General features: G+C 48.8%; 1 protein-coding gene across 6 annotated transcripts in view; it reads right to left on the bottom strand.

The window, feature by feature from the left end:
* The window catches only part of FGF1 (fibroblast growth factor 1), a 105810-nt gene extending 83155 nt beyond the window's left edge, over positions 1-22655 (bottom strand). Inside the window, exons 1-2 of one of the 6 annotated variants that reach the window (XM_040454064.1) lie at positions 22227-22655; positions 11994-12147 (exon numbers count right to left, since the gene is read on the bottom strand). The gene's annotated coding sequence lies outside the window, so the exon portion shown is untranslated. Of the gene's footprint in view, positions 1-11993; positions 12360-12576; positions 12847-22226 lie in introns of those variants that run through there. The other 5 variants (XM_040454056.1, XM_040454026.1, XM_040453998.1 and 2 more) reach the window with 5 other exon arrangements.
* Positions 22656-23216: the final 561 nt, after the last annotated feature.

Genomic DNA, 23216 nt, shown 5'->3' with positions numbered 1-23216 from the left:
AGAACCCTGACTTTGCCACTTGTACTCCGACCTCACTTCCCCCTAAACCTTATCTCCATTCTCAGCAAAAAGGATCAAGAGTGGTACCTACCTCATCAGTCTTTTGGAGGATTAAATGAGTTGCTACAAGTAAAGTGCCTTGAAGTACACACCAGATAATAACTACTATTGTTACTCTCTGTTGAATGTCTCCATTGCCATTCTGTTTTGTTTCTCATCTACTTTCTTCCAAAGAGTAAAAATAGTTATGTTTTTCCTGGACAGAAGAGACCCCTATTGAAGTCATTCAGGCATATAAAGTCACCTTTGAATTTTGCATGTAGGTGAGATCGCTCGGTCAAAGCCATTTGGCTTCCTATCCAAGGCAAAGCTGTAAAGGACAGAGAGAGCTGCCATGGTGTACAGGAGCGTTTATACCTTTCAGAAAGTTGTGGGAGCCACGGTTGAACAAAGACCTACTTAATTGGGTTTGGAAACCTAATATATATGGCTAGTGACAGACAATAGGATATCTAAACTCTACTGCTTATGTTGACTACCTCTTGCCTTTGGGGCCTAGTGTTCTATTGTGTCTTATGAGCGTGGGATACTGTCTTATGACTCTTCGTAAGGAGACTGTCCAGTGGCAGGCTCTTCCAAGAAGTTTCTAGCTGTGGCACTGCCTTGCTCCAGACTAGCCACCATCATCTCCTTCCTGCATGATTCTGGGGCCTCCTACCTCACGCCCTGCTGTTTATCCTGCCCCTCTTAAGATCAGCTCTCCACCCAGGACCCAATAAGAGTCTTAAAAGTCAATCATTGCATGTCACCCCCCAATTCTAATCCCCGGTGGCTTTCCACTGCCCTCAGAAAAAAAGTCCCAACTTTCTGCATGATTCCACATGTCTGCATAATCTGTTCTTTGCATACTTCTCCACTTTGACCATTTCCCCCTGTCCATGATGCTTGAAGTATCCTGGCCTTCTGCTGGATTCTAGAACACACCAAGCACTTGTTCACCTCAGGGCCTTACCCCATTTTCTTCCTTCCACAAAGAAGAATATTCTTCACTTTGCTCTTTGCATGCATGGCACCCCTCATTCTTTTGGTCTTCTCTTCTGCGTCACCACCTTAGAGAGGCTTTCCCTGTCTACCTAATTTGTAACAGCTTCTCTTGTTCCGGTGCCTTGTATGTCCCTTTTATAGCGTAGATCTTAACAAATTTCTACTTATTTCGTTTGTTTATTTGTTGGCTTATTTGGTGTGTGTTTACATACTCCGTCTGTCTATCCCCGGTCTTCCCTACCCTGTTAGAATGTAAGCGCCCCAAGGGTAGAACCGGATCTTTCGCTTTGTTGTTGTGTTCTCTGGCAGAGCCCCTCATGGAGAAGGTGCCCGTTGAAGATGAAAGGAACGGAGGGAGAGAGGGAGGAAGGAAGTCTCCGAAAAGGGGGCTGCTTTTCCAGGCAGCCCAGTTTCCCGTGAATGTGGGCAGTGTGTCCTGTTCAGCCCTAGCATTACTGTGCAAGTTTAAAAATAAAACCCCTGGGTGGAGTGAGAAGCCTTTAAAGAGGATGGGGGAGAGATAATGAGAAACATGAGTAGCCAACGCAGGCCCAGCAGGATGTGGGACTGGCCAGGAAGAGAAAGGGACCTTGACTCCGGGGAAACACTGACTTTGGGGCTGTAATAGTCTGGCGAATGTAGGACTCCTAATTAGTCACCAGAGGTCTTTCTCTTGATCTCCAGTATAAAAAGACTTTAAAGTGGCCAACTCAGGATATGCTTCCATCCTACAACAAGACATGTTGAGAGATTTTCGACAAGACGTTCTTTACAGTTGCTAAAACGGGGGCCTCCACACCCCGCATCTGACTGCCTCTCCAGTAGAAGAAGGAAAGGCCAGGAGGTAACAGAGGCGATGAAGCCAGCTTTGGCTCACCCTCCCCCTGACCTTCCCCAGGGCCCATCCCAGCGTGGGATCTGAACCTCCCACCATAATAGGGCTCCCGCCAGACATCCTAAGGTGTATCCGCCCTCCAAAGTCTTAGCTCAGTTTTGGGGCAGCGTAAGGCGGGGAGGGTCAGGTCAATGGGTCACTAGAGACAACTCGGACATCGCCTTGGAAACGCTCTCCCCCCACGTGCACTGCCTACAGTTGGATCCACCCTGAACCAGCTGTGTGTTAAATCCTCGGGCCTTAGTGGGAGGTGGGGAGGCATCTGGGGAAGGTCAGAGTGGGTCAGGAAGGGGTCCACCTCTTTTAAGGAAGACCATCAATCTTCAGGCCTTCGTGAGAAGTCTGACGACCCAGGGGAACAGCAGGCTAAAAATCCATAATCTCGGCCTGGTCCCTGTGGTGCAAGGATGGGCCGAGCTGAGTGTGGGGGCTGCCAACATCCCCTCCTTCAGACTGTGGCCTGGACCCCTTCCCATAATCCATCTCTCTATGCTGCTCCAGCAGCCAAGTGATGCGCTCATGGTCACCTGGTGCAAGCAAATATTTGCAAGCCTTTACAACATGGATCACCACTGGGTTTTTTCCATATCCACAGCTATGTGATGGTCGAGAGGGCCACAGAGGAACGGGTATGGAGAGAGACAGCTGGAGCTTTGCACACCATGCTTAACCTCCAAGCCACTCTCCAGAGGCAGCTCTTGTAGAGAAGGAACCCAAAGTCTAAAAAGGACCCGTTCCGTACCCAAGGTCACTCCGGAGGGAGGGGCAGAGTACTGGATGGCCCGAATGCGAGATCCAGTGCAGGCCAGCCTCCTGCAGAGTGTCCCTTTCATCCCTGTAGTTGATTTTCAAATGATTTAAGCTCAAAGCCCCGGGCCAGGGCCCTTGAGCAGCATTTCTGAGTCGTCTGTGCCCTGAGAAACCCCGTGCCTGTCTGTGCGTGGGAATCCCAAAGCCCTTTTGTGGATTGAGCAGAAGGAGCCTGCTGGGGTTGACTCCTTCTTTAATTGTTTGTTGGAAACGCCCTCAGCCTAAAACTGCTGAACAAATGGCCTGTGTCTGTTCCATGCTTCAGCTCTGTAAGGGGTCTGTTGCTTTCTCGGCTAGTTCTAGTTTCCTGACCTGAGGCTTTTAAGTGCTGAGAAAGCACAGGGTGATAATTGCCCCTTGCGACAAAAAAAAAAGCTGATGGAGGAACAGCAGGACAGCAGGTGACCACCTTCATGCCCCAGGACCATTTTTTAACATCAAATACATTCTTATGAAGGCTTCCAGAAAAGCGTTAGCCAGACTGCAAACCTATTGGTAGCAATAATTAATATTTTATTGGGCAAATACTGTGCTGTGTGTTGCATACTGAAACATTTTTGGGGCTTTACATGTACTGTCTCACTGAAGTCTTAGGGCAGCCCTGTGAGAGAGCAGCCCCTAGTGCCGATAATGGAACCCAGTATGGACTTCTCCTGGCCACAACCTGAGGAAATAGGTGCCCCTATTCTCTCTATTTTACAGAAACTTGGCCAGGGCCACGTAGCTATTGAGGGTCAGAGCCAAAATTCATACCCGGTCTTGCGCCAGAGTCCATGCTGTTGGCCATTTTGCTACCCTACCGTTATGCACCACTGACTGTCACCCTGAAATAATGAAATAATGAGAAGAGTCTTGGGCTTCCATGTTAGCTCTCTTTCCAAGGAAGTTAGGACTCCGCTTCCAGAGCCCTCAGCAAAGACATCCAGGACCAGCCAGGGAAAATGGCAGCAAGGTTTTTTGGCCAACTGAGTGGAGATTTTGCCTTTGCTCCTGCAACTTAAACACCTTATCACCAAAGGCCAAGAAGCCTGGGCCGACTCAGCCCGTGACTCTGAACCAGGGGAATGTTCTCTGGGCTGCAGACTTGCTCTGTGTGGGCTCCAGGGAATGACTGGAGCCTTCATCTCCGCTCTCCCACAGTTGCCATTTCTAAACTCTGACAGAGATTCTGAGGAAGTAAAAGAAGAGTCTTGTTTTCTAGAGGCTCTTTATGTCCCCAGAGGTATTGGTGCAGCACTTTGCACACATTGATTAATCAACGCAGACTGCTTGTGTTCCCATCAGACCGATGGCAAAGGCAGAGATGCTGTGGTCCATCTGCCCCCATGGGTGCGAGGCCCGGAACACGCCAGATCGATGTCTCCCTTCTAGGCGCCTGACATCACTTGTTTCCCTTTGATGCCCATCAGCCAAAAGAAGTTATTCATCTCTAAGCATGAATAATACCACTAAGCTGGATTTTTCCAGGCAACCAAAGTGAGTTCTCTGAAGAGCTGAGAGTAGGCTGGCTAAGCCAGAGTAGGTGGCATATGGCCTGGGGTCCATGAGGGGTGTGGTCCCCTAAGTCAGGGTCACAGGCCCTAGACACAGACTTGTCAGCTTTGCTTTCACATGTGGTGCACCCTTTTCTAGGACTGTGAGGAGCAGCAGAGAGCGGGAGATCCCACTTCTGTCCTGGGCCTTGGATTTCTCAATCCAAGATTCTATGAGTCACTCATTCATTCATTGGGCCAATATTTACTGAGCACCTCTGTGGCTAGGCTCTGTCCCAGGGATACAGCACGAAACAAGATGGATGAGATCCTGCCCTTGTGAGGCTCACGTTCCAGACAATAGCAAGTGTTTAAAAAGTTGACAAGATAAATACAGACTGAGGCAAGTCCCATGATAGAGACGGGAAAGGAAGCCTCTTTGGGGGAGTTGCTGAGAGAGGTGAGGCCCAAGGATGAAAAGATCTGCTATGTGAAGAACAGGGTTGGGGCACCTGGTGGCTCAGTCGGGTAAGCATCCGACTTCGGCTCAAGTCATGATATCACGGTTCACGGGTTTGAGCCCTGGGTTGGGCTCTGCGCTGACAGTGCCGAGCCTGCTTGGGATTCTCTCCCTCCCTCTGTCTCTGCCTCTCCCCTGCTCATGCTCGCTCACTCTCTTTCCCTCTCTCTCTCTCTCTCTCTCTCTCTCAAAATAAATAAGTAAACATTAAAAAAAAAAAAAAAAAGAACAAGGTAGAGCATTCCAGGCGGGTGGAACAGCAGTCACAATGTCCAAGAGGCTGGTAAGGACATGGAACCTCAGAGGGACAGAAAAGAGGCCAGTGGGGCTCGAGTGGGTGGGAGAGGTAAGAGGAGCAGAGTCAGGGGATCCTGCTCCCCAAGAGGCCTTGGGCTGCTTACTCACCTTCCTGAAAATCCCCTCTATTTTCCAAAGTGTGCCCCGCTTGCCCCCACAACTCATCCTTGCTTAGCCAGATCCAGCCCCTCTCCAGGAAGAAAAAGGAAGAGAGTTCTTTTCGTGGCAGGCGGGGCTCCTGGCAAAGGCGTTGCGTTCACTTTTACATGGGGGCTCCTGAGTGCATTACGCCAACGATACCTGGCACTGACGAGAAGTTTCCCAGCGATGGAGATGGCGTGCGTGTGGTAGTGGGGCGCTCAGGCACCACCCAAGTGGGAACTCGCCGGCTGCGGGCCCATCTTGCCACTGCTCCCGTGAGCTCACCAGTGAGGCAGCATTTGGCATCAGGTCCTTTGCACTGCTCCTTTCAGATGCTTCTCTGCCCACTTGCACCCCTAGTGCCCTCAGCGGTCTCTCTGGGCTCCCTGCCCTTACCTCTTTCCCCTTCATAACCGGAATCTCTGCCATTCTCCACAGCCCCCACTGAATAATGTGCCTCTGGAATGCATGCCTGCTCCTGCACCTTCAGACAAAGTACAGCAAGCAGACGGGTTATATTCGGAGGCCCCCCTGTGTCCTCCAAGTGTTGCCAAATGGGGGGCTGCCCAGCCAACCTGTCCCAGCTGCCAAGCTGGCTCATTAACCGTTGACAGGACAGAACTGTCCCCGTTTGACCCTTCCCAATGGAGCCTTGGCAAACACCTAGAATGTGCTCTGTTGAGGGTCGACAATGGCTAGAACTTCATTCCCTAGAGGCGAAGCAGCCAACCCCAAGTTTGTGAACTCAAACAGTCTGATGTCTTGCTTTTGGAAAGACCCACTGCTAAAGCATGCCTTTGACGTCTCTATCCCAGCATTCCCTTTGTTGAAAGGAGTTTGCCCTATCCAGGATTCCTGCCTTCTCTGGCCTTCTGTGGTTCTCACTTGAAGGACCCAAACTGTCAACCCAGCTGCCATGGTCTGGCCCCCTCCTGGGCCTTGCTCTCTGACCCGTCCCCCTTCTTCCCTACATTCATTCTTCCCTTCCTTCTTCCAGCCATACCAGCCTTTCCTCCACCCCTTGGCAATGCCGCACTTCCTCACACTGTGTGACCTTTGCAGTATTTTCCCTCCGCCTGAAACACTCATCCCTCACCCAGTGGACGCTTGCCCATCCCCTACATCTCAACCCCAGCGTCACGAACTCACCAAAACCTTTCCAGACCCCATGACTGGGTCCGGTACTGCATACGCTTTCTTGAGACACGCAGGAGAATTACTGCGTGATTGAGTCTGTGTCCCTCTCTAGCCTCTAGCTTTCAGGAAGGCGGGAACCGTCCGTTCCAGGCTGTATCACAGCCCCAGTGTCTAGCATGCTCCCTGGCACCCTGGCAGTAGCTCACAAATGAGGTGAATGAACCTGAGCTGAAGGCACTAGCGGCCCTCAAGTAACCCCCCTCCAGTCCCCATTCTCTGTCCTCTTTATCAGGCTGCTTCTTTATTTCTTTACTTTCCCTTCCCTCCTCTCTCCTCCCCTCGTCATCCTTGCCGCTCATTCCTTCTTCCTTCCTGGGACTTAGACTATCCGTGAGTCCCATGAACACTGTTTAAAGTCAACACAAGTTGGGGCGCCTGGGTGGCGCAGTCGGTGAAGCGTCCGACTTCAGCCAGGTCACGATCTCGCGCTCCGCGAGTTCGAGCCCCGCGTCGGGCTCTGGGCCGATGGCTCGGAGCCTGGAGCCTGTTTCCGATTCTGTGTCTCCCTCTCTCTCTGCCCCTCCCCCGTTCATGCTCTGTCTCTCTCTGTCCCAAAAATAAATAAACGTTGAAAAAAAAAATTGAAAGTCAACGCAAGTTGACTCCTGAGTTAAAGAGACGAGAAAGTTGTCATAACTTGGTAGGATGGGTTGGCCTCAAACTAGATCACTCCAAACTCAGGACCTGGGGGTGAACCTAGGCTCTCACCGTAGTAGTTTTCCAGGGCTCCCCCAACAAGTACCACAGACTGGTGGCTTAAACAACAGAAGCGTGTTGGCTCACAGTTCTGGAGGCCAGAAGTCCAAGGTCAGGGTATCAGCAGGGCTGGTTCCTTCTGAGGGCTGGGAGGAGAAGCATTGTTCCAGGCCTCTCTCCATGACTTGTAGATGGCCTTCTTTTCCCTGTGTCTTCATGTCATCTTCCCTCTGGGTATGTCTGTCCCAATTTCCCCATTCTATAAGGATGCCAGTCATGCTGGCATTAGGGCCCACCCTAATGACATCATTTAAACTTGATATCCTCTGTAAAGGCGTCTCCAAATAAGGTCACATTCTGATACTCTGCAGGTTAGGACTTCAACATGTGAATTTAAGGGGAGGACGTAGTTCAGCTCCTAACACCTGCCTTCCACCTGCCCTTTGCCCCAGCCCTTTCTGATTGATTGAATGAGAAAAAAGTAGGGGAGCACAGGGCCGCATCATCTCCTGAGGAAGTTATACAGGGGCCTGGGAATGGAAGCGGACCAGAGAGGAACGTGAACCAGAGAAAGGCACCCAGGAGCGAGAAGGGAAGGCTGAAGTGACCAACAGGTAAAACTCCACTGATAGGAGGTTCCATGATGGTGCTCTGGTAATCTGCTTGTCCAGAGTTCATACCCCAGATCGGCCACTTCCTAGCAGCGAGGGCTTTCCCCTCACTTGTAAAAGGTGGATAATAATTGCACCTAACTTATGCGGTGGTTGTGAGGGTTGAGTGAGGGAATAGCATGAAGGGGTTGGCCCTGTGCCTGGCACATAACAGCTCGGCGTGCAGTGTGGACACTTTCGTGGATGTTGCAACACGTGGAGGGCTAGTCCGAGGAAGATGGTAATTCAGGAAGGAGGGGATGACAAGGAAGAGGCCACTGTCCCTGACTCAGACCAAATGACTCTGTGTTCTCGTTCACAGCAATGAAGGGAAAAGAACCAGAGCCATGGTCAGACTTGGGTTTCCTCAACTGTCCCCTGTGGACCAAAGATGGAATCACCTGGGCCCTACCCAGGAAATGCAAAATCGTGGGTCCCTCCGGAACCTGGCTAAGTCGGGACTTCGGTGGGCCGGACCTGGGTACTTGATTTTTTAAACGAGCTCCCCTGTGATTCTTATACACATTTGTTTGCAAACTACAGGTCCTGGAGAGACAGAGGGGAGTCTTGTCTGAGGTCCCCCCCCCCACACCTGTACAGCTCTGGTGCAAGAGGGGCTTGCTCCTCACGCCTGTCCCCACCACTAGCATTCCTTGGACAAAGTCAGAGGTCGTGAGCAGTTATGCAGAAAACAAATCTCTGTCGCATTTTAAACGTTCTCCTTAGAGGGGTTGCACCGGCAGATCGAGTCTTTTACAGACACCAAGTTCTGGATGGCCCATCCCTTCTCTCTCTACGACTGGAGTCACCCCGTCTTGACGTCGAGCTGAGCTCAAGCTGACCTCTGACCTCAGGCCTGCAGAGTTGAAGCGGGGTGCTGGCCCAGCAGGCTTGTGCCTCTGCCTCTGTGTCTGTCGTCAGGCACCATTTCCTCTCTTCTTGGGCATCATCTGCTGACTGGTTCAGGAAAACCTGAGGCCCCTCTTGTTTCCCCGTGACTGCATTCGTGTCTTGTTCCTGAAGACCTGGTCTCAAAAGCGGTAGGTCCTCAAAGTGGAGAGTCTGACTGGGTCAAGCTAGGGTCTGCCTTTCTTTCTTTCTTTTTTTAAATTTTTTAAAAAACGTTTATTTATTTTTGAGAGAGAGAGATAGAGTGTGAATGGGGGCGGAGCAGACACACACACACACACACACACACACACACAGAATCCGAAGCAGGCTCCAGGCTCTGAGCTATTGGCACTGTCTGATGTGGGGCTCGAACCCACGAACAATGAGATCACGGATCATGGCATGAGCTGAAATCAGATGCTTAACCGACTCAGCCACCCAGGCACCCCCTGGGGTCTGCCTTTCTTAGGAGAGTTTCCAAATCCTGGCCTACTTTCCTAGGTCTTCAAATATCACCTGTCATGAATTCCTGTCACCAAATTCCACCTGTCTCTTAGGACCCCTCCAGTGATCCGATAAAACATACATGGCAAATCAGGTGGGAGCACAGCCTGGGTATGACATGTGACTCTGTCACTTGGTGACTGCGTGAACTTTGGCAAATGGCCCAGCCCAGCAAGCCTCAATTCCTACTTCCCAGGGTTGTTATGAGAATTCAGCAAGGTCAGATACATAAAGCCAAGTCGGGTACCCGGCACATAGTAAGGGCACAGGAAACATAAAGTGTCACTTTGGACTTCGGAACAAAAGGACTTGTACAGCGTGTTCAGAACTCACCTTTCACTAATAATAATAAGAGCAAATACATAGTAGTTACTATAAGCCAGGCACTAAGAGCATGACTCATTTGAGCCTTTCAGCAACAAGGTTGGTACTTTTTTACCCCATTTTACATATGCGGAAACTGAGGTACAAAGCCACAGGATTAATAAACGGCACAGTCTGAATCTGAACCCCAGGGAGCCCCGCTGCAGAATCTATGCACTTGACCACTATATTAGGCTGCCTCTCTTAATTCGGAATATTTAGGAATCAGACACTTCATATTCCCTTCCTTCCTCTTCTCTCTCTGTAGACCACTGGCCTGGATGCTTGCCCTTGTTCCCATACCTTGGACCCTGCCTCCCAGCTGAGTTGGACATCCTGTCAGTCCACACTCACTGTCTGTTACCTGCCCCTGCCCCCCCAGGTAGGTGCCCTCCCTTTTCTGTGGCTGAGTGGGCTCAATCCAGTTGTACCTTGAGATGGGACCCCTTGTCAGTACTCCGTGAGCATGTGTTGATTAGTGAAAAACAGGGGGAAAAAAATCTTCATTCACCTATAATTCGTTTCACGTGTAGGCATTAGATTTACCTAAAACCGGGTATGCTTGCGGTACCCGTGACAGATTGCTTTTCCAGCAGCTTAACTCAAGGAGCATTGTGTTGGCCAAGCAACACCCTTTGATAAGGTGGATGGGGAATGCCTTACACTCTGTACCTCCCTCACTCCTAGAGGGTGGCCCAGCAGGCCTGGCAGCTCCGTGATCCTCCATGGTTTACTAGCATCCACAGAACGCATGTGAGCCAGGCGAGCGAGCACCCTCTCCATCCTGGGTCAGGCATCCCTTCACTTAGTGTAGGTGGAGCCTAAGATGCCGTCCACCCTCACCACTGGAAGCATCATCATCGTGGTTGATGCTACTGGCCTATGACGTCAAACCACTTAACCAACCTCATAGCGCTTCCTTAAATCCTTTTCGGAACCAGGCAAGCCGTATCTGTATGTATGCACAGCAGATCTGGGAGAGTTTACAAGAAACTCTGTTTTTCTCCCTTCATTATTTGTGTATCAGTTTGGCCTTTGATCAAGTACTTCATTTGCAAAGCCATTTACTCATACTAGCAAAGGCAGGGTCAACAGAAGAAAGCCTCCAGTGCTCACCAGCTGCCCTCAGCAGCACCTTTGATGATCTTGCCTTCAGATATACAATCTGAAAAGGGGAATTTCCTCAGAAGCCCTCAATGACCAACACAAAGAAAACAAAGGAAAAGGGAATTTGTGACTGTGAATCACAGTCTCCACCAAAATCCACACTCGTTCACCCAGACAGTCCCAGTAAACAGCCGGCCAGCCCTTCACTGGACGCCACTTTGCAAAGCCGGGCTTATTTCTTTTCAACCCTTTGCCACCATCAGGGCTGGCTGAGCCTCACACTAAGCCCCGGTCGTCCTCTGGCGGATGCTCGCCTCTCCCACCGCTGTTTGCAGAACTACATCATAAACAATCACATCTCTGTGGGGAATGAAAGGGAAAGTGCCAAAGCAGAAAAAGAATGCAGAAGAGTGTGTGGGGAGGTGGGGGGGGGGGGGTGCAGTGGTTAAAGCAGCTAGAGAAAGCACTGAATGTTTACATTCTGCTGAGTCACGCAGGGAGCTCTTAGACCCCAGTGCCCAGATAAGGTGAGTTCCTCTTGGGTCTCTGAAAATGGGCACTTGATGCCTAAATTCTCCCCCAGACCTGGAGGTCTGAATTTTTCAAGTGTTCTTCTCTAGAAGCCTTGCACACTTTGGGCATGTAATAGTGACGTGGATGTGGCTAGCCATTCCCACACCTTCTCCTCCAGTGCCAGTCTCTGCAGGGGCACTGAGATGAGCGTGTGATATTCAAAGATCAGAAGGAAGGTAAGGAATAGTCCAGGTGAGCCACGGGGCCATCTGAATAGCCGCCTATCGTATCACATTCGGCTAATCCTGTATTTCAGCCCGACTTCTGTATCAAAATTTGGATAAAGTCTGAGGTGCTCAGTGAACAGCTTCCCGAGGCAGCTGAATGTCCAGGTTCCCCAAGAGGGTGAGTGTGACACAGCGGCCTCACGCCCTCCAGACTTACTAAAGCCACCGATTTTGGCCTCTGTGGAACCCAAGGGGCTGTATCCAGCGCTTCAGTAAATGAGGACATTCCGCCCCCTCCAGTCCTCATCGGCCCGGCAGTGGAGGAATAAAGGTGCTGGGGCAGCATGGTGCAGGATCGTTTTTACAGTCTCTGAAGTCTAGGTGCTATTTTTACATGCCTGTGCCACGGGCGATGCCTCTCCCCAGGACGGCCAGCACCATGGATTAAACAACCCAGCCAGAGGCGAGCTTCTGGGGATCCACTTGCCGGGGAACTGGTTCCAGTGGTATCTGCTTAAAACATCCCACTGCCTTCAGTCTTCCCGTTTTCCCCCCCCCCCCTTCATGTAATATTATCCTTGCACTTGGACACACACACATACGCACGCCCTCAGCTCTGCACACACCCTGCTCTTTCCTCCCCGGAACGGAGACTCAGATTCTTACCTGAAAACCTTGTAGGCTGAGGACTGTGTCTCTTCGTCCAAGGGCAACACGGAAATCCCCTGGGTGTCGTCTGCTCCGTGTCACTGTCACTGTGCTGCGGCTGCTTTCCCAGCAGCCCCACGCCGGCTCTCTGAACTTCTCGGTTACTGCAGCTCTGTGTCGGGAGAGGGGACGGGCCGTGGCATGCACATCAGGTTGCCGGTCTGCCTCCAGACACCATGCCACAGCGCCGGCTACCAGTCCCGCAGGGCCATGTGGGAAGCAGGGAGGCAGGCTGGGGAGCTGAGAATGCCAGCCTCTGGGTCTCTCTCTGACCTTGTTTATCAGCAGAGGGGACCTGCCTGTAGCCTCTAGCCCGCACTGACCCCACCCACAGGGACATACACAGAGCTCTAAGTGCCCCCAACTCTGGACAGCCAGCAGCAGGCAGAGCTATTGGCCAGCAGGGAAGGGAGGCAGAGACGACAGACGGCAGCTATCCTGGGTGTTATTTTAACGTGGTTTGTCTTGGGGCAAATGGCTGAGCCGAATGGACTACTGGCCTGTCTGAGCAGAATCCTGTTTATTTGGAAGCCTCAGTCACCAGGGAAACAGCAGGTCGTGGCTCAGAGACGCTCCTCTGGAATCAGAAGGCTGCCGGATGAAAGAGTCCTTTTCTGTTCTGTCATCTGGCATCCCTGCGCAGGGTGTAGGTGTCTGCGTGTGGCAGAGTGTGTGTGTGTCTGTTTGTGCCATTCCTAGGGCCAAGCCTTGCAACGGGCATGTTGCAAAGCCATCCAAGGCAATGGCTGTCCAGGCTAGGGCTGGATGGGGCTGTGGAGTGAGTATTTCTGTCGTTCCTGACCAGTGGTCAAGCCTGTCACTGCTGAACCGGGCTAATGAATCCTCAGGTGAGCCCAGCTCCAGGGGCGGGGATTTCATTAAAGGACCACAGGCATCATCTTCATGCCGCTGGCCGGTGCAGGGTGAGGAAGGGAGGAAGCTGCCTGTACAAATAACTCTTTGGCTGGTAGGTAGGGAATGAAGCTGGAAATTGGATTAAAAGGATGTGGATCAGGAGGTATCTTTGAAGAGACTAAATGGAAACATGATGAATAGTTTCCTATAACTGAAGAAGGTCTCTACTCCTTATGTAGGCATTGGAAGCCTGGGAGGTATGTATTTGTATGCATGAATGTTTGTCCCAGCCCGCCCGCCTGCTGATTCAGATAGACAGGTACGGAGTGCCCTGTGAGAGCTAGAAATATGCTCTCTGGGGGCACCTGGGTGGCTCAGTCGGTTGAGCATCCGACTTTGGCTCAGATCATGATCTCTCAGTTCGTGGGTTCAAGCCCCATCTCGGGCTCTGTGCTGACAGGTCAGAGCCTGGAGCCTGCTTCGGATTCTGTGTCTCCCTCTGTCTCTGTCCCTCCCCTACTCTCTCTCTCTCTCTCTCTCTCTCTCTCTCAAAACAAAAACAAAAACATTAAAAAAAAAATAATGCTCTCTGGTCTCCACCTCCCCTTGGAAGGTGGAGGTGGGAGCCTCTCTCCAAAGGCATCACGTGGCATCCAGGGAGCCGTTTTTGTGCCTTTTGAGGAGATGAGCCTCCGAGAAGCTCATTCCCTGGAACAGGATGGATAAGCCACGGCTCTCCTGAAAGGGACTTGAAAAGTACAGAAAAAAAATGATTTCACTAAATTTTATTAATTGGAACCTCCGTGAGCTGCCATGTCTATGTATTCAAAGGTACTCATAATTTGCTTTCAAAAATAATAATCTTCCTGAGTGTCTACACACTTCCAAAGGACCTTCTGAAGCACAGAAAGATAAAAATATTTCAGATAATCGTCTTCTCAATACTGGAGAATTATTATGCTACCTCCAGTGTGCATGTTAACTTTCAACCACATGGAAAGATAGATCTTAAGGTTAGGAAACAGTAAATTAGGAAATTAACCCCATTAAATAGCTAACTAAAAATTCTCAGGACAGAGATGCGGCTCAGGGTCTCACCCAGCGTGCATCCCCTAATAAAAGCCTTTGCTGTGACTAAAAGCAGGTGTCCCTAGCTCAGGGTCATGCCCTTGAACCTGCCCACACTGTGTGGTTGACCCTTCCTGTGCAGCTCGGCCGGGTTCCCATTCCATCCTTCCTAAAGGAGATGGATGAGACTGCTAACCGCATCTTCCCTGCAAGCCAACAGGAGTAATGGGACCATCCAGTGTGCCAAAATGTGTGAAAGCACCTTGAAAATGGGTAACACAAGTGTAAGTCATTATTTTAGTGTTATTTCTCCATTCTATCCAGTTGTGAACTGCTGTTAAAAAAAAAAAACCTACAAGGATTTTCCACAAAGATAATCCCTAGCTACTGATATAAACTCCTTTTTCTTTCTTTCCTTCTTTCTTTCTTTCTTTCTTTCTTTCTTTCTTTCTTTCTTTCTTTCTTTCTTTCTTTCTTTCTCTCTCTCTCTCTCTCTCTTTCTTTCTTTCTTTCTTTCTTTCTTTTTTTAATGTTTATTTATCTTCAAGAGAGAGACAGAGTGCAAGCGAGGGAGGGGCAGAGAGAGGGAGACACAGAATCTGAAGAAGGCTCCAGGCTCTGAGTTGTCAGCACAGAGTCCGATGTGGGGCTTGAACTCATGAACCATGAGATCGTGACCTGAGCCAAAGTTGGATGCCTAATAGACTGAGCCACCTGGGCGCCCCTAAACTAATTTCTTTACTGCATATCTGATATTCAGCAATGTTACTGTCCAAATACTGGGAAATAATGGATCCTCAGTTCCTTAGAGTATTTACTGTAATATAATTCCCCTCAATATTGAATTTTTAAAAATTTCACTTTAATATCCCCCAAATTCCACATTTATTTCAACTTTCATATCAAGGGTCTAAATTTGTCTTTTAAATAATATACATTTGGATGTTTTGAGTCATGAGACATGATAATGTTAATGCTTTCTGGCCTATTATTTAGCCTGGGAAGAGACTTGGAGATTGCCTTGTCTGAAGGTCTGGCCTCAGAATAGCCCTCCAGCTCTGGGCCAGGAAATAATAGCTGTTGAGGCTGTTCATTAAGCATCCATAATACTCTAGATCCTATGCAGGTCATGTAACAGAAACATACCTTCCCTCAAAGCTCTTAGACCACATTTAAAGCCGTTTCTGCAATGATTAAAACCTATCTGCAGGGGGATGCCTGAGGGGCTCCGTCGGTTAAGTGTCCAACTCTCAATTTCAGCTCAGGTCACAATCTCAGGGTCGGCAGATCAAACCCTGTATCAGTCTCCGTGTTGAACATGGAGCCTGCTTGGGATTCTCTATCTCTCCCTCTGCCCCTCTCCCCTGCTTGTGGTCTCTCTCTCTCAAAATAAATAAATAAACATTAAAAAAAAAAAAACTCCCTATATGCAGGCCTACTAACACTGCAGGGGGTGGGTCTGTGAAAGGAAGAACATGACAGATTTGCAAGACCAACAGAAATCCTGTAGAAGCCTTGTAGTTTTATCCACAGAGGTGTGGCCATGGCCGGAGTCATCCACACCTGAAATGTTGTGGCTGCTTCTGGAAGTGAGATTTTTCTTTCCACATCCTAAGAGATTGATTCACAATGGAGCGCTTCAGCAGTTGCTATCACAGAACGTGGCTCTAAACCTCTTATAAGATCCTTAGAAGAGTGCTAAAAGTAGAATGTGGCATTTCCATGCCTTGACTTATTCTGTGCTTGGGGCTTCTGAAAAGCAGACATCACTTTTTAATTGCCCCAACATGAGAGTGGAACCAAAGCATGATAGATAGAATCAGCAGAATTCAAAATGCCCCCAGCAACTATTCTCTCTCTCTCTCTGGGCATAACATAGAAGCAATGGCTTCTTGTGCCTTGAATCTTGAAGCTGACAGTCAGTATTTGCTTTAAAATTTCCCCATTCGTTCGTCCTGTTTCCATACGTGATGCAGTTATTTGAAACACACACCAGACACACTGCATTTTCTTTCTAATTCCATTTGACCTTGTTGGGACATAACAAATCCTAATCAGCTGACAGGAGAAATCAGATGCTGCACTCTCCTCTCTCCCCTAGCAAAGTATTTCCTTCTGTTTATGCCAAATCATGCAATTAAATGAAGGGCATGCTGGCCTCATGGTGAACCAACTGCCAGGATGACGGAGGGGAGGGATTTGACACACAGGGCATAGGGAAATGCCGCAGACGTTTACAGGAAATTGTATTAGTTGCCTGAGGAGACCTGAAAGCCACAAACGTCACAGAGCTGCAGGACAGAAACAGGGCCCAGTGGTTCTCAAGGGGGCAGTCACCTGATCCTATGGTAATCCAAGAACAGGAGCTCACCCCAGGGTCAGCCTGGCTCTCTCGCTTCTTCAGGGGATTGTACTTGGAAGGGACTAACCCATGAGGGGTGGGCTTCTTCTTCTCTGTGATATTGATCATCCACTGCCTCTTCTATTTTATGTTTTCCTTTATCTCAATTTTTAAATTTTTATTTTAACATATTTTATTTTTAAATAAAAGTAATGCTTTGCACACACGGCGACATGCACAATGTACAGAAGGGTATAAAATGACCCTCAGTAAGCCCCTCTCCCCAAAGATAACCACTATTAACTTTTTTTTTCCTGGACCCTTTAGTGGGGAAACGGCTTCATACACCTGAATGTGTATATGCTCAAAAACAATTTACGAGCAATGTCCTGCATTGTTGTTTGCTTTTCACTTAGTAATAAATCTTTGCACATTGGTGTAGTCCGTCCAAGCACCAGTGTTCCTGGACTATTGCAAAATCCTCCTAGCTGATTTCCCTGCTTCTACCCAACTTACTCTCTATAGTTCATTCCAGAGGGATCCTGCTAAAAGATAAATCAGATCATATACCTGTTTGTTCACAACTGTCCAGGGCCTTTGACTTGTTCTAAGAATGGAAGCTAAGCTTGCTATCACCAACCGCTTCCCTAAGTCCACCTCCTATGAGCTGCTTGGTCATTTGTTCCAGTCATACTACTCATCTAGGCCAAACGTCCTACCTCAGGACCTTTGCCCCTGCTACTCCTGCTTCCTGAGGTGTACACATTTGTTTTCTGCCCCTCTTTGTATGGCAAGCTCTTGCTTATCATTCTTGTCTCATTTCAGATCACCTTCTCCCTGACCACCTGCTCTAAATCAGCCCCTATCACTGTTCTTCACATCCTCCTGCTTTCTTTTCCTTCACAGACCTTACTGCCATGGAACATTATGATATTCAGTTAGCTATTTACTGGTTTGTTTCCTGACCCCTCTGCCACACACACTGGAATATAAACTCCATGAGGAAAGCAGGGATTTCATCTGTCTTTTCACCATTACATCCTCTGTGTCTAGACCAGTGGTTCTCAAGCTTGGATGTGCGTTGGAATCACGTGGAGGGTTGATTAAAACACAGATTGCTGGGCCCCAACTCCAAAGCTTCTAATTCAGGAGGTCTGGAGTGGGCCTGGAAATGTGCACGGCTAGCAAGTTCCCAGATGATGGTGAAACTGCGTCCAGGAAACCAAACTCTGAGAACCCTCAGTCTCGACAGTGCCTGGCCCACGGTGGGTGTGCATATGTATTTGTCACATGAATGTATGAGTGTGCACCTGAGGGACTGCCACCTTCTTTGTCATGGCTTTTCCACTTCATTATTTACTTATATTTATGTCTGTAAGTCTCCTCCAATTCTTTGTGACAAGAGGGTCCAAGTTTTGTCAGCTACTTTTAGAACATGATTTATTAGCTCCACCGATTCGTCAGCAGATGAATAAAAACGTAACGTCTTATAGGCCCTGGGAGATCCATGGGAGTCCCATCTTGTTCTCTGCCTCAGTAAACCATGAGAACAAAAGGTGGGATGACTCTCACTTGACATGTGATGGAGAATTTTGCCCAGAAGTAATCGCTCAGGCCTCCCCTGTAGTTGTTTAATAATTGTCCCCTTGGCTTGGATTCTGCCTCGTGCTTTGGAACATACATACATAGTCTACCTGGACCCCAGGTTATGAAATGTAGGGAGTCCAGTGGTTTTCCTGTGAGTCACAAAACCCCTGAGAATCTGACAAGGTCTGTAACCCTTTTCCTGAACACACACACACACACACACACACACACACACACACACCCCTTTTTTATGTTTAATTCCTGGAAGTTACAAGATACCCCAAGTCAAAATTCAAAACTCCTGATTTGTGAATTGTCTGTCTATATGGCAAAAAAACAAAAACAACGTGGATCCTTAGTTTAGCATTTAAATTCCTCAGGAATCAGAAAGTTAAATGTAAGAAGACAAACCTTAGAGGAAAACATGAATTAATAAGATTAATAATCTTATTATTTATTTTAAATAAGGTACAAACTAATAAGGACCCCCCTGTAGAGGCACTCAGAGCCCCAATAAGATTTATAATCTTCTTTAGAAGGGAGAATGCTTTTTGGAGCAGGACTTGAAACCCAGAAATGAAAAGAGAATAGTGAGATCGCTTCCATAACATTTTGAATAATCCTCACAGGAAAGAGGGGAACAGAAATCCTCCCAGCTTAGACTCTGTGGAGAAATCTAAGGATCCCGTTTTTCCCATCTGTATTCTTTCCACTTGGATTGTCTGGGTGGTCTGTGGCCGAGCTCTGTGGGAGAAGACCTAAGCTTATCAGAGCAGATGGGGTGAGGCCACATATTCAGGGAAGCCGTCACTGGGTTCATTATTTGATTAGCCATGGTTGGGTTTTTAAACAACTTTGAGATATAATTCACATACCGTATAGTTCACTCATTTAAAGTAAACAATTAAATGGTTTCAATGTATTCACGTGGTTGTACAGCCATCACCGCTAATTTTAGAACAGTTTTGTCATCCCCAAAAAGAAACCCCATACTCATTAGCAAGTACTCCCCACACCATGTTCCTGCCAGGCCTAGGCAACCACCAATGTACTTTCTGTCTCTGTAGAATTGCTTGTTATGGCCGTTTCGTAGAAATGAAATCATACAGTATGGGTTTCTTTCCCTTCAAAAGCATAATGTCTCTGAGGTTCATCGGTGTTACAGCATGTTTCAGCACTTCATTCCTTTTTATCGCTGAGTAGTATTTCATTGTGTGGATATGCCACATTTTATTTATCCATTCATCGGTGAATGGACTTTTGGCTTGTTTCCCTGTTTGGACTGTGATGAATGATGCTGCCGTGGACATGTATAGTTTTTGTGAGAACATATATTTTCATTTCTGTTGGGTCTGACAGTGGTTTTCCTCTGAAAGACTTACCCAAAGAGTTTTACTTAGCCTGTATAATTCTTTTGGTTTTAATTTTTTTTTTTTTTTTACAGTAAACTCATGGAGAAGCGAGCAGGCTTGGATCCTAAGACCTCAGAGCTCTGTTACCCCCAGGCTAGGCCCTTCTCTGCTTCTAGGTAATCTGGGACCCGATCAGTCTTGCCGTGTCTCACTTGTGAGGGCGCCAGGTCTCTGACCCTCCTGCAGGACCTTGTGAGGATTAATGGCCTAAATCAAATAGGATCTGCTCTTGAGAAGATGCTGACCCGTACGAATAGGTCAGTGTGTGTCACAGAAACCACATACCCTCAAACCAAGGGCCTCGCTGGCATCAGAGGTGACAGCATCAGACAAGAGGCCAGTGGCTGGTTGTTAGAAGCATAGGTAGTCCAAAAAAATACTCACCATAGTCTTAACATTTTGGTTTCCTTTGAGGTCAGATTTTGTTGCTTTCCAAATCCTGCGAGCTACCCTGTGAGGGTAGAAACGTCAGGGCCATCTGCCCAATGATGGACAGCCAAAAGGGCAAGTTGAAATTCTAAAACCCACTTTCAGCGAACATTTCCTCAAAAGTACCTCCCTCTTCAGGGCCCCAGAGGCATCTCCTTTTGTGAAATCCATGCTCCCCTGACCTTTGTGGCTTTGGGGTAGGCAAGTGTCTCTTCGCCCCTGGGTACAAACTAATAAGGACCCCCCTGTAGAGGCACTCGGAGCCCCAAGTGGCAGAAGGTGGGTCCAAAACACCCAAGCTTACTCATGCTCTTTGACCAGCCGACGGTGTTCCTTGGTCTTGAAAATCAGGCAGCCAGAAGCTCCCCTGATAAGTATGTAAATGCCAAATTTAATAGGAAATGAGACGGCAGGCATGCCTGGGTTCTAACTCCCATGTCACCGCTTAAGGGACAAGTAAGTTAATTCTATGGGCCTCAGTTTCCCCATATGTTAAATGAGGGATAATGCCAATATTTGCCTTGTAGGGTCATCGTGAAGGTTACCTGAGATGATGACTCTGAGGCTGCAGCATACAGCTGGAGCTCAATTAATGTTTGCTATAATTATTACATTACTTTTAAAATCAGAATTTAGGACTTCACATAACCTAGCCATCCTCTCTCAGGTATTTATGGAAGCTGGGTTTCTATTGGTCACTTGGCACTCGCTATGTGTCAGACACCACAGAGAGGGCTAGGGATAAAATCCAGTTTCCCCCAGGAATGTAAAATTCAAATTTTTTACAGGGTGCGAGATTGCAGAAAGGCTCGACGAGCCAGGGAAGGCCTCAGGGGAGGCAGCACTGAGGCTGGCCCTTGAAAGGCAGGGTGGGTTCACATCCACAGAGCAGAGGGAGACACAGGTGGACAAGGACAGGGGACCGAGGAGGGGAGATCTGTGTGCACACAGGCAAGGTTGGGGGCCTAGGTGGGTCTCGTCATGATGGGTCGTCTGGGCACTGAGCCCGAGAAAAGCCTTCTGTTTTCTTTTGCACTGTGTGGGGGTCTCTCTAGGAATGAGATGCCATGGGGTCTTTCAGTCACTTCTACTAATAACTATCCTTATTATGAGACTTTCTGTCACTGATTTTTGTGGACTATAAGAGGGAGGAGAAGTGATGTTGGAGGAGTTTTAAGTCTTCATCCAGACCATCACAAAAATAGCAATGCACAGTGGCAAGCATTGTGTCCAGGCCCCTCCTCTAGGATTAGCACCTTGGTTATCTTTGGGGACCCAGCCCTTCATTCCTTCCAGTCTGTGTGGTTTGGGTGGGGATGACTACACCCCATGGCAAGGATGGCCACAGTGCCCACACTGGTTCAGTGAGATGCGACTCTGAGACTCTAGACTCTTGGGAAAAGGACATGCCTGTTCTTCTAGAGGGTGGCTTTGCCATTAGGGTGTCAGCCTGGAGTTGCTGGTGGCTGTCTTGCCACTGCCTTAGGTGAGTCTTCCTGGGATACAATGACACGGGGATGCAGAGCCAAGAAACAGAGAGAGACAGAGTTGGGATGCTACCATCTGGGCACCTGGATCCCACCATACCACAGCCTTTTCAGTTACACAAGCAAACAAATTTCCTTCTTTTGGCACAAGTCTCTTCAAACCGGGTTTCAGTCTATTGTCGCTAAAAGAATCCTGCTTTACTGGAGTATCTTGCTCCCACCTACGTTTTGTGGGCTTCTTCTTAGCATAGGTATTTGTAGTCCATAGTCAGGGGGTGGCGTGGTGTGTAACAGGGTCATTGGTACGCATTTGCTAGTGATGGCGACATCTGTACACATCCCCAGACAGGCACAAGTACATGTCATGTGCTTGGGAGGGGAAGCCGAGACTGCAAAATTGCCTTGTCTTCTTTGTCCCTCGACTCGGCTTACAGAGCAATTCTCCCCAAACCCTGCATTTTATCCCTCTTGTTCTCAACCAAAGAAGTGAGTTCTGGGATCTGTTAAGTATATTTTACAGGGTTCTAAGAAGTCAGGAAAAGGTGTGGAAGGAATGAGGAGAGAGGAAGATCTGCACATCTCCCTTGTGGGTTTTTTTTTTCCCCCTTTTGTCCAATAATAAGGAATGAGCCGGCCTCCTTTTGTTTCCTATTTCATGCAGGGCTTTTTAAAACTAAGATGAAGTCGACTGCAATGGGATTTGTCTAATGGTTTCTTGGAAAACATCTTCTTGGATCTCAGCAAACATAATTCACTTGGTGGGAATCATTTCTCACTTCCCCGCTAAGAACTGGACCTACCCTGTTCTTTCTGGGAGCATAGTAGCCTCAAAATGAGAGAAGAGAGTACAGGTATTTTAAGCTAGCATCCATCACACAGACTCAAGTCTGCCAGAGACCCAGATCAGGGAGGAGAAGAGGAAGAAGAGGGGCAGGGGAGAGCGTTCATGCTGGACCCGAGCACGAAGTCTGTAGTCATGAGCCCCTCAGAGAAACGAAACGGATGCACTCACCTCTTTGCTTTGGCTCTGGGGCACTTTCTTTCTGGGGCGAGGCAGCCACAGCAGCCTACAGCGTCCAGGGTGACCTAACGGGAGTGCTGCAGGCAGGCCGCTGCAGGAGGAAGGGAGTTCCCATTCTCCATCAGAAGGGAGTGTCCTTCACCAAAAGGAGGCGATGCCCTTATTCCCCTGGAGTTGAGGCTGTTGGTTCCGCCTGTCCTCTCTCTCCTGCTCCCTCTCTGGTGTGAATGGAGCTCAAGGGAGTCCTGAGAGAAGAGCTGAGTGCAAAGCACACACCACACCCGGCCTGATACAGGTTGTTTTCCCAGCCCGGGAGAGCCAGGGGAGGGAGGCAGCCAGTGCACTGGGAGGCCACCCTCTCCGGGGGGCCCCCCACCAGTGCGGCTGATGCTGGGGTACCCACGGAAAGCCCAAGGACAGGCACTTGTGTATTTCTTTCTCCCCTCTCATGTGATCTTATTTTTGGGCTGGATACAAAAGCTATTTGGGGGCTGGATAGCTGCCAGGTGAAAGGACCATTATCTTATCCAAGTTGTCTCCGTGCCTCTGTCTGAGCTAGTCTCTGTTGCCTCTCCCCCTATACGGCAGAACTGTGGGGATCTTGCTGTGAACCTTACTTTTCATATATCGCAGCAGTTAGTCCACATTACTAACTTTATGTCAACTAGCTTACCCCCATCCTGTGAGGTTTCACAGAGGACAAGTATAATGAACAATGCCCTTACTTTTATGTCTGAGGCTGGTTGACCTGTCATATAACCAACATACAACACTATCTTAGACATAGAGACCCTCTTATCAGCACTGGGGTGGGACCTTCGGACCTGGAAGGCGCTCAGGAGCAAAGTCAAGGAACAGAGTGAGGTTGCAACACTGAAGGGCCCTGACTCCCCCCTCCCCCAACCGGATGGCTGCTTCTGCTTCTATCTCCCAGGGGTATAAAACTTAAAATGTTTAAATGGCTTGGTTTTTCACCTCTGA

This window comes from Herpailurus yagouaroundi, unplaced genomic scaffold, assembly GCF_014898765.1.
Source record: "Herpailurus yagouaroundi ecotype Mexico unplaced genomic scaffold, PumYag 29, whole genome shotgun sequence".
In the NCBI taxonomy this organism is placed as follows: domain Eukaryota; kingdom Metazoa; phylum Chordata; class Mammalia; order Carnivora; family Felidae; genus Herpailurus; species Herpailurus yagouaroundi.
The sequence above is the reverse complement of the archived record's forward strand: the minus strand, read 5'-3'. Positions and strand labels throughout refer to the sequence as shown.